General features: G+C 31.3%; 1 pseudogene; it reads right to left on the bottom strand.

The window, feature by feature from the left end:
* Positions 1–10,397: 10,397 nt before the first annotated feature.
* The window catches only part of LOC107471040 (AAA-ATPase At3g28580-like), a 2,527-nt pseudogene continuing 1,779 nt past the window's right edge, over positions 10,398–11,145 (bottom strand).

Here is an 11,145-nt window from a genome sequence, read left to right as displayed (position 1 = left end):
AAATAATTTATTGGTATTTTTTAAAAAATTAATAATATTGTTTATTAATTTATTATTTTTTAGTGTTTTATTATTATTTTTTATGATAATAATATTACTGTTTAATAAATTATCGTTATCTTGTTTTTATTAATTATTATAAATATATAAGTAACTGTTATTATTACCATTTTATTAACATAGTATTATTTAAAAAAAAGTCACCGAATTCTTAGAATTAAATTTCATTCCGACACTGAATTTATCATCTTCTACTGTAACGTTGCCTTCACCTACGACATGCGATCCACCATCAGTCGAACAAAGCAAATAAAATTAATAGTAGTGGTTAATAACCATAAGATAACATACCGATATTTGCATATTTAGGAAATTTTGGTGCATGCACGACTTTAAAATCCAGAGTCCGCATAAAAGATGGAACTCCAAAGAGGTGCTGACTTACGATCGAATTCGCCTCATTTTGTATCGTCGGATTGCCTGCCAAGTCTCCATCCTCGTTTTCGCCATCGACTTTATAGTTGGCTTCAAACTCCTCTTCACTGTCGTTGTTATCTTCTTCCCAATCTATATCCCCGATTTCATCAACGTTGACATCGTCACCAACCGAATCCATCCCCGTATGCTGTTCAAACTCAATGTACAACTCGATTATCGGCACGTGAAATCAGGTTTGTTGATAAATACAGAACATATGTTGCATACTTGTGTCGTCAGTGATGGACATTATTTAAAATTGTATCAGCCCACCAAATACTTGTACAAGATTTCTGTATAAAATGTTGCTCACCCTTTTCGAAATGTGACTTTGTATATTATCACGCAGATCATTTTGTAACTCCGCAAAACTGATGGTGCACGGAATAGCAAACGATAAGGAACATTCACAAACAAAAGTCACTCATTCGTGTGTGTTTGGTATTATCCCACCATTATAATATACTCGCAAATTTACAACACCTTCCATAACTTCAGCTTCACCTAACTCGACTTTTTTAACACAGTTAACTGACAAAAAAGCACACCACTATGGACTTTATGCAAGAAAGAATAAGAGGAGAAGTAAAGATGCAGATGAATGAAATTGCGTTTTGTATTTATAGGCAAAGTTGTGGATTAAAATATTATTCCGTGTATAAAAGATTCCGCTAGGGAGACAATGGACTATTTGTACAATGGCTATTGAGTTACAAAATGAACATCCTCTATACTATCTAGAATAACCATCTGAGTACTAGGGATAATAAACATCTTCTTAAAAGCTCAAAATGATTTTGGAATTTACCAAAGATCAAACTCTTGACCTTTCGGATCTAGCGCTCTAATACGATGTCATGATACTACTTATCCCAAAAGCTTCAGCTGATAGAAAAAAATAACACTAATAGTTATATCTCTAATATTCCATAAACGTCTATTGTACACATTATACAAATATTCCATTAGTTCCTCATGCTTTCTCGTGTACAAAACATAACCTGCATTTTGGGATCTCCAAAAAAAAGTTTTTGACATTCACAAAATACAACCTTTGTGTTGTGGACTTAAAAAAATATTTAAATTTTGTGATTCCAAAAATACAACCTGTACTTAACCTACACAAAAATTAAAAAAAAAAATGAAAATAACAAAACGCAACTTGTATTTAGTATGTTTCAAAAATTAAAAAATTAAAAAATTCAAAGCGCAGTTTGTGTTTTACATTTGACATTATAATAGTACAATTTTTTTTTTTCACACGTCTGTTTTATGGTGTTATTTTATTTCTTTCCGTAACGAAAAAAATCAGGCACAAATATAATGTGAGAATTTGGTGTAATTAATAAATCTGGTATGTAGTATGATCAAGAATTTTTATGAGATAGACAGATAGTGGATAAAAAAATACTCTGCTTAGGCTTATATATAATATATTACCGATACGGTGATGTTGTACGTACGGCGTACCAACGTTTTTGTAGTTAATTCTAATTAATTTAGTATAAATTTAACAAAAATAATATGGCCATGCGTCATCATTTATTTTTTACTGTGCTTTTTAGTATAGAAGTTATTATTGATAAGTATATAAATTTATTAATATAGCACATAAATATTTATATATAAAATAAATTTTTGTATATAGTAAAAATTTTATCAATCATAAAAAAAAATTATCATATAGTATAGAATTTTAATACATAATATATAAATTTTTATTCATAGCACAGAAATATTTATACATAGTAAATAAATTTTTATTTGTGAAAATATTTTGTTGATTAGATGAGTTGTAAATCTTTAAAAATTTTTATGTTATGTACTAAATTTTTTATGTCGTATATATTTTGTTGGTTGAATGTCAAATTGTCAATATTTTAGATACGTAGTCTTTAAAAAAAATTTTGTGATGCCTTATATTACATACTGAAATTTTTGTATTATGTGTATTTTATTAGTTATGTGTTAATTTTTTAAATATATAAAAAATATCGATGATAATAATAATAAAAAATGATGAAAAAAAAACATGACAAATCAAACAAGAAAAAGAAAAGTTGAAGATGACGATATTATTAAAAAAGAAGTTAATCCATATTGGTTAACGGTCCATAACATTTTTGTTATTCTATAATGTCCAAATTCAATGTTTAATCAACATAAATGCAGCATATGTTGTCATCTGTAACGCATATACAAGGCACATACTTACAATTTTAGCTTTAATTAATTGATTCAAATTAAGTTAATAAGTTCAATTAATTGAGATTCTTTTCTTCATCTGGTAATTAAATACACCTGACCTATATATGCAACATATGGATCAGCTTCAAAACACACATGCCATTTCAACTTTATTATTTGTCTGCCCCAACTTGCAATATGTAACGAATAATGCACTTGATTTGCATAAATTATTATGTATATAATACCCCATTTATATAACAATCACATGTCTGCTATTGACGTACTTATTGACAATTATGCTATAAATAAATAAACGTCATTTCCCAACCTAAAATGTTTCGGTTTTCAACCTTAGATATCAGATACTAAACCATATAATATATAAAGTGGCTTGGGATGAATTCCAGGCCGGTGTGATGATGATTTAATAGATTATTTATGAGCAAAACCTTATTATTTTTTTGTTAATTAATACTATAAGGGATGTCATTTTCAGTTTTGCTTTTACAAGATTCCGCAGTATAGAACACTTCACTCATCAATCTAAAAACAGGTGCATTTTTTTTTTAAAATTTCTTGCTCAGTTTGTTTTTAGGGCAATTCACATATTTAAAATAATTGAAGAGTATACTTATACAATTACAACATTTTAAAAGCGCTTACATTTTGGTTTTGATTCTAATATATGTAAATTATAATACTCTACAATATTTTACATATTTTCATATAAATCACTATATCCTATTGTAGATTACGTGCAAATCTTACTAAATTTTAAACCGCAACACCCTATTTTAGATTATAATCAAACCACTAAATCTAAAAAACCGCAAAACTCTACAACAGATTATGTGAGAACTAGTGTAATTAATACGTGTGAGGTTACAACGGATTATGAAGAGATGTGTTGTGATAATCTACTCTGGACTATAACAGATTATGAGGATATAAAGCCAATATCTAGTGAAGATAGTTTCTTAGCTCTTGTAAACTACACAAGAAATATTCAAAAAAGCAAAAGAGATGGTGTGAACTTCACTGACAAAAAGTCGCTGAGTGTCTTTATCCGTTCATAGAATAGTTTGTCAAATTTAAAAATCAGTATATTGTAGAAGCTTAGGGTGTGTGGGATCAAATGGGTGAATAAGTTATTTTACAAGATCCTGATTGCCATTGTGTCAGCTGGTATGAAGTATGATATGTTTGTGATAGGGTCTGATGAGGATCTGCATGTTCTATTTCATTGTCGCAGAACTTTTTCGGAGGTGAGAACAAATGAGTTGTATACAAAGTTGGATAATGTTGTCGACAATTCTGGGGCATCAGCTCCGAATCCTCAATCGACTGCATTGGGGGAGTTTCAGTTTGATGTCTGTGGTTGCACCAGCTTATCTGTTGGTTGTATCTCCCTCTTTTACGATTGATTTGAACTACGAGGATGAAGATCCTTGTGTTGTAAGAGACAATTGTTCCTTCTGCGAGCTAGCGGTTGCGATGGCTCATTCTCCTTGCATGATTTTTTATTGTTCAAGCGACGGAGAACTGGGTTGAGTTGAAAATGCAATGTGAGAGGATGATGCAGACGAGGAGCTTGTCGACATAGTTGGGGATATTAATGAGGATACAAGGAGCAATCCACATACACAACATGTTCCTTCACGTTCCGGCACACAGCAATATCCTCCACACTTTTCTACCTTAAACTCGGAAGTTATGGGGCAATAGTCGGAATTTGATTATGCTTTTAGGGGCCAAATATTGCATGATACAACCACTCCTACAGAATTTTAGATTAGGCAATCATTACAGAGCAAAGAGAAAGCTGTGTTAACTATCAAGAGTTATAGTATCTGTCGTAGAATTGAGTACATAATTTTGGTACATATTGAGTTTCACTTAGGGACTGTATATGTGACTGTGGGTATTTTCAGGCTCTGCGTTATCCGTGTTTCTATACCATAGCATGCTGTGCTCACTCGCGCCTCATATGCAAACTGCAAAAGAGAATCTATGCTTAAAGAACGACATAAAAAGAAACCTATCACCTACAAATGATACAATTAACCACCGTAAATAACTTATGTGTCGAGCACGCAACCTATCTAATGTGACGACCCAATTTTTAGCATGCTATGATCATACTAGAAGCTAAGTGTTACTAACTTGCTTTCTTTAACTTTAACTATTATTTAATATATGATTCTAATTCGTTGTTATAACTTAGCTATTTTTCGGGGTAAATTTTTTTTTGAAAACGTTGATCTAACAAGCAGAACATACATAGATAAAATCATAAATAATATCAGATAACACAGTTATAAACAACCACACTTATATACATCTCAAACAGTTAATAATATTCAATTACCTAGCCTTTAGCAATGTATAAATCTTAGTTAGAACACCTCTAGAAATAGCTAGATATTAACTCTATACATTTAATACATATAACATCTCAGGTCCTGACCTATTCAAGAAATCCGTAAGTTGGCACCCAGGCTAGCCTAGACTTTATACTTCCTAATCCCTCTAGACTACAAAAGCAAGGAAACTACATTCTAGGTTTCCAAAACTTAGGCCAAGCTGGACGTTATAAAAAATTGGAATGTCATTCACTACTCCTCTGCACGATCATACATCGTCATTGGGCAACCCACTGATACTCCATCATCTAGCCATGTTAGAGGAAACTCGTACTGTGATTCAGATTGAAGTTCGGAAGTAAACAAGGTGTAAACAGCGGTTGTCTCACGGTATATATATAAACAGAAAATGAAGCTTGCTCTAAACTCAGAAGACTACCCAGAGCAAAATTCCTGGTGTGAAACGATCGCTATCAAATCATGAAAGAGGACTCCCATTTCCATCTGGAGGGAAGGTAAGGGATAAGAACTGGGGAGTTCTTAGTAAAGTCAGGGTGGTTAGTTAAGTTAATTGTTTCCTTCCTTGTCACCAGACACACAACATAACAGAGAATACAAACAAACAACGAATAGAATACACAAAAAATATAATACAAACAGAAGAATACAGCAAACAACACACAAACAGAGAGTGCATAACAGAGAATGATGTTCACACAAGTATGATGCATGTCAAGTCTTAGTGCAGGTCATGAACTCATTTGTCGGTTACTAACCCGCTCCTAACATTACCCAGCAGCTGGTCCGGGTACGGCGTTTTAGTTTGCATACCTACTGTAATCACCCTATGTATTTACATTGCGGCTCTCTCTAGTCGACGTATGCATTCATATCTTCTGTAAGTAATCTCTGCTTTACAGATGTGTTATTTCAGCCGTGTATGTATTGATATCCTCGGTAAGCGACCCCAGGTCTTAGCCTACAGGTGCAGCCCTTTATGGCTGTGTATCCCTGGAAAGCATGCTGAGTGACCGTATCACTGTCTATCTGCCCGTCTCAAGCAGCAGATGATCAACTTATAACTTTCTCATTTCTCATCACTGATCTTCTATCTTCGTTCACTATCTGTTTTTCTTCTTTACTTCCTCATTCTGTTCTTGCCTCTCACTAACATTTTTATCGTTGTTTTTCGTTTGTTTTCTCAATATATTTTTATCTCTTTAAACATTTTACCATTCACTCGTTTCCTATTTTTTCACATATTCTTATCTCTCCTTAGATGTTTTATGAAGAGAACTATAGGATTTCAGACTTTAAATTATCTTTCTTTACCATTTTATCCCTGATATTTAGGTAAAATTACCATTTTGTCCCTCTAATATTATATCATTATTATTAAAATAATAATATCTTAATATTTTAATATTAAAACTTATTTAATAATATGTTATTCTTAAACTTTTAGAAATTGCAAATTGACCCAAAAATTTGAGCTAATTAAATTTTGACTCCAAAGCACCCAAAAGTTTTAATAATTATATTTTTGCCCCAAAACATATTCAGCTGCTGTTGATTTCTTGCTCTCCAAAAAATCAAACAGCCACCATTTTTATCAAGATTTTGGCTTGATTTTTAACTCTTTTTCAAGATTTTTGATAATCGATTTTTTCTCATTTTCTTGGTACATCTCTTAGCCACCAAGCCACATAAAATTTCACAAGAATCAAACTTGTAAACAGCTCCACTCAAGACTGAAACAGTTCGATTTTTCAGCATCTTCTTGGTATCGAATTGTTAAACTTATAAATTACCAATTTTTCATGAAAAAATAAATATATAAACATCCAATTTCAAGCATCAATCATCAAATAAACATTCACACATCAAGAACACAATTAACAAATTTTAATTCAGTTAAACCTTATCTCTTGATTTAGCCACCAAAAATTGGTTTTTCTAAGTGATTCCTAGCTTACTTTTTCACCTAATTTTCAATAAAAACAAACTTTTAAACCATAGAACTCATGAAGGCCGAACCTTCATCATGAAATAGAGAGAGATTTCCTCACCTTTCTCGAACTGAAAATCACGCTTTATTGATACACAAGGTTCCTAGACAACATATCTTAAGAGAAGACATACAAAATGACTAGTTAAGCATGGTTCTTCATGGCCGAAACTTTCATGAAGAGAGAACAGCCATCATACCTTGATTTACTCTATGAAAATTAGTATGAATGTCAAGAGAAAGAAGAGAAAAAAACTTTAATCAGTTTAATTTTTTTGTGAGGATTTTAGGAATCTAAAGATCTGAGCTTGAAAGCGTGAAATCATGGAAGTTTTCTCACTTTTTCTCTCTTGCTTCTTGGCCAAAGAAGAAGAAAATGAAGCTGATGGGCCGTGAATTTAGGTGTTTAGTCATTAAATTTTGTTATAAAAATATTTTAAAATAAATAATTACTAAAACTAGACATATTAGAATACAAGTAAAACACATTTAGAGATAAACAAAAAGAAGTATGTGGCTGGAAATGGGTGAAAACTTGTGGACCATAGGAGTTATAAGGTAATTTATCCAAAATTTAATAATAAAATACCATTAAAAAGATAATTACTAAAACTAGATGTGTTAGATCACAAGTATTTGACTTACTAGAGTAAATATATGAGCTACTAGTATAAATAATAATAGTAACATGATTATCTTGAAGATAAAAGATTTATGATGAAGCATTAGCATAGCTAAACTCATTAGAGAGTGTCGACGTTAAACCGTGCCGATAGAATTTGGACCCGATTAAAATAATATTATCATAAAATATCTTTATAATAAAATATTAATATAATAAATATTATTTATTTTTCTGCGTATTCGAAATTGGCTCGTTAAACAGAATCTAATCGTGTTACTCAGATTTTCAAAATTCCCAGTCGAAGCAACTCTAAAACGCAGTTTTTCGCTAGTTTAATAACTGATGACATGGCAAGGTGCTTGATGATGCAGTGTTTGTGCAGTAGAGGTGTCTACTTCACTGAACTTTTAGAAAAATTTTGTTTCACAAAAAATTAGGTCGTTACATCCAACGCAAGCCACATTTGAATAAATCTCTGCTCATTGGCATCCAAGGTCGATAGATAACTCACCCACCTACAATTTTGTTTGTTAGTTGAATATACATGCACGCTACTACATTAATATAAACATGTATAATGCAAAAAACATTAAAAGATACCTAGATGCCAATGGAAAAGCAAATATGTTGAATCCAAGTGGCCTCAGTGTCAGAAATTGTCAGAATATTCAAGACTGTAGTAGCTGAAACGGTCTAACTAAGTTAGTGATATTTTTGTTGGCAACTCGACACATGAATCTATACAACCATATCAATACAGTTGAACCCTACCTAAAATTGCCCAACTCATCAAGCTTCACCACATACAACAACCACCAAAGGTGAACCCGACTCTCATGCTTGTCACCGAACAATTGAGTGGATAGTAGCATCAAAATGTAATTTTGAGCATATATATGCAATGTGTTCTTAGTATCATTAGCTGGGAGCACCCTGAACCTCTCATGGAACCATGTGAAGTGGATTGTCATCTGCTTAACTTTATTCAGCAGTGACAGCTCACTAAATAGCTCCTCAATAAATAGCTCCTCAAACCATTCTCACGCTGGCTTTCCATCAAGAATAAAATGTTCAAAGTTAGTGAGACACCCGCTAACGGCCTCCCCATCAACAGGCAACCCCAACTTATATGCCACGTCATATAGTATGATAGTGCATTCTCCAAACGGCATATGAAAGGTGTGTGTCTCAGGATGCCACCTCTCATAAATGCGCTCACCATAGGCTCATCCATCCAAAACCAATGGTTGTTCGGCCTAACGAAGTGATACAAACCGGCGGAATCCAAGTAAGGTATGATTCGGTCATATAGAGACATATTTTATTGTCTCCTGATACTATAAATATACCTAGTTGGTTGCATCAAATAGAAAAAAATAAATATGTACTAATCAAATTTTAAAAGATAAAATACTAACACATAAATTATTTATACAAATACCCTAATCAGATTTTAATTACACAAATGCTTATAGGGAATAATCTATCTAGTCTTTTATTACTGCAAAAAATTGCACTAATGTAAGATGATAAAAAAGATAAAAAACTAACATATAACATTTATACAAATGACTTATTCAGATTTCAAATATACAAATACTTATAGGGAATAATCTATCTAATCTTTCACTACTGTAAAAAATTGCACTAATATAAGGTGATAAAAAATATAAAGACTAACATATAACAAACTCTGCCAATCTTTTACTCCACCGACAAGTTTTATATTTAAAAAAAATAACTCACCTTTTTATTGATGCTTTAAGCAATGTAAACAATGTCGTTTAATCGGTACAAACAATTCTCGTTCAAAATCTCTAAACCACAAATATTCCAACTCACTTGAATGAATAATCTGTGACTAACAATCACGGTTTTATAACACTACAAAGTATAAACCACAACAGTCAGCAACGGATTCACATTCTTAGTTTCTTCATAATCCATGGTTTGTTGCTTGTAAATCGGTTAGCAATGATGGTCTATGGACATTTGATGAGTTAACTATAATCCGTGATAGGTTGTTAAGGTTTAGAACTTAGAAAGATTTACATGTAATCCGTGGTAGAATATAATAGTTTACATAAAAATGTGTAAAATTTTATAAAATGTCGTGATTAACATAAATTAAAATTAGGACTCAAATATAAACTCTTTTAGAATATTATAACTGTATAAATTTTCTCTCCAAATAATTTTATAGGTGTGTTTTGCCCTTGTTTTTATATGGCAAAATCTTGATAAAACACTTCATCAATTGAAAAATCAAACAAGCAACCTCACTTTTAAGTTCACTATACTTTACCTTTTATCCATATATAAGATACATTAATAATTTATTAGTGGACAAAATATATTTTTTATTTTTAATATTTTTAAAAATTTCTAAATTTATTTTTAATATTTGATTCGATTTAATTAGAATCTTCAAGTTAAAAATACATTTTAACTTTATCTCTATAGTTAATTATTTCACCGTTACGGATTTAAGAGTAAAATTAAAAAAAATATAAAAAAAATTATGTTAAGAATAAAAAAGAAATTTAAATCAAACGTTAGAGATAATATTAAATAAAATTAAATGTTATAAATATTTTTTTAAAATATTAAAGAAAAAATTTATTTTACTATTTTTTAGATAAAGTAAAAATTAGTTTTTAGTTAAATACATTGAAACGCTATAAGCTAGTCTTTACTTCCAATTTTCTCTCTTCTTTTAATTTCTTCCATAGTCTTTACGCTAATAGAAAATTGAACTGGCTTTATTCTTAATGATTTGGCCAAAATAATATTTACACATAAGGTAGTAGTAATAGATATCCAAATTATCAAACTAATGAACAAACAAAAAGCCCAATACATGGATTTTATTCTCTTGTAGATTGGACTTCCCCCTTTTCATTAATCTCTACCTTGTTTGAATCTTGCTTGGATTTCTCAAGAGCTTGAACCAAATTACACAAGCAAGTGTCCACTCCCTCATCAAGTGACTTAGGCATGAGATTCTCAGCAACATCAGCAGGGGTCATATTGGTCATTTCCAACAATTTCTCAATTGTGGGAAACAAATTGTGGTACTCAAGATCCAAATAGTTCTTTGCAAGAATCTTGAATGCTTCATAGCGACAATATGATAATTCAATGTGCTTGTCCATTCTCCCTCTCCTAATCAAAGCTGGATCAAGCTTCTCCACAAAATTGGTTGTGAAAATCATTATCTTCTCTCCCCCACAAGCTGACCAAATTCCATCTATTATATTCAACAAACCAGACAAAGTTACCTTACTACCCTTCTCATCTTCTTCGCCGTCGCTCCTTTTTACAGCACCTTTCCCTTCTTCCCTCGCATCACTTTTCCCATTCTTCTTCTGCTCAGAGTAAGCTAACATCAGAGATTTGAACTTTGACTATTATCTAAAACATTTATAATTATAATCATAATGTAAATTTAATTAATACTTATAAAAAATTATATTAATTTT

Source organism: Arachis duranensis, chromosome 10 (genome assembly GCF_000817695.3).
Source record: "Arachis duranensis cultivar V14167 chromosome 10, aradu.V14167.gnm2.J7QH, whole genome shotgun sequence".
NCBI classification, from domain to species: Eukaryota; Viridiplantae; Streptophyta; class Magnoliopsida; order Fabales; family Fabaceae; genus Arachis; species Arachis duranensis.
Note: the sequence above shows the minus strand (reverse complement) of the source record. Positions and strands in the feature narration are given on the sequence as shown.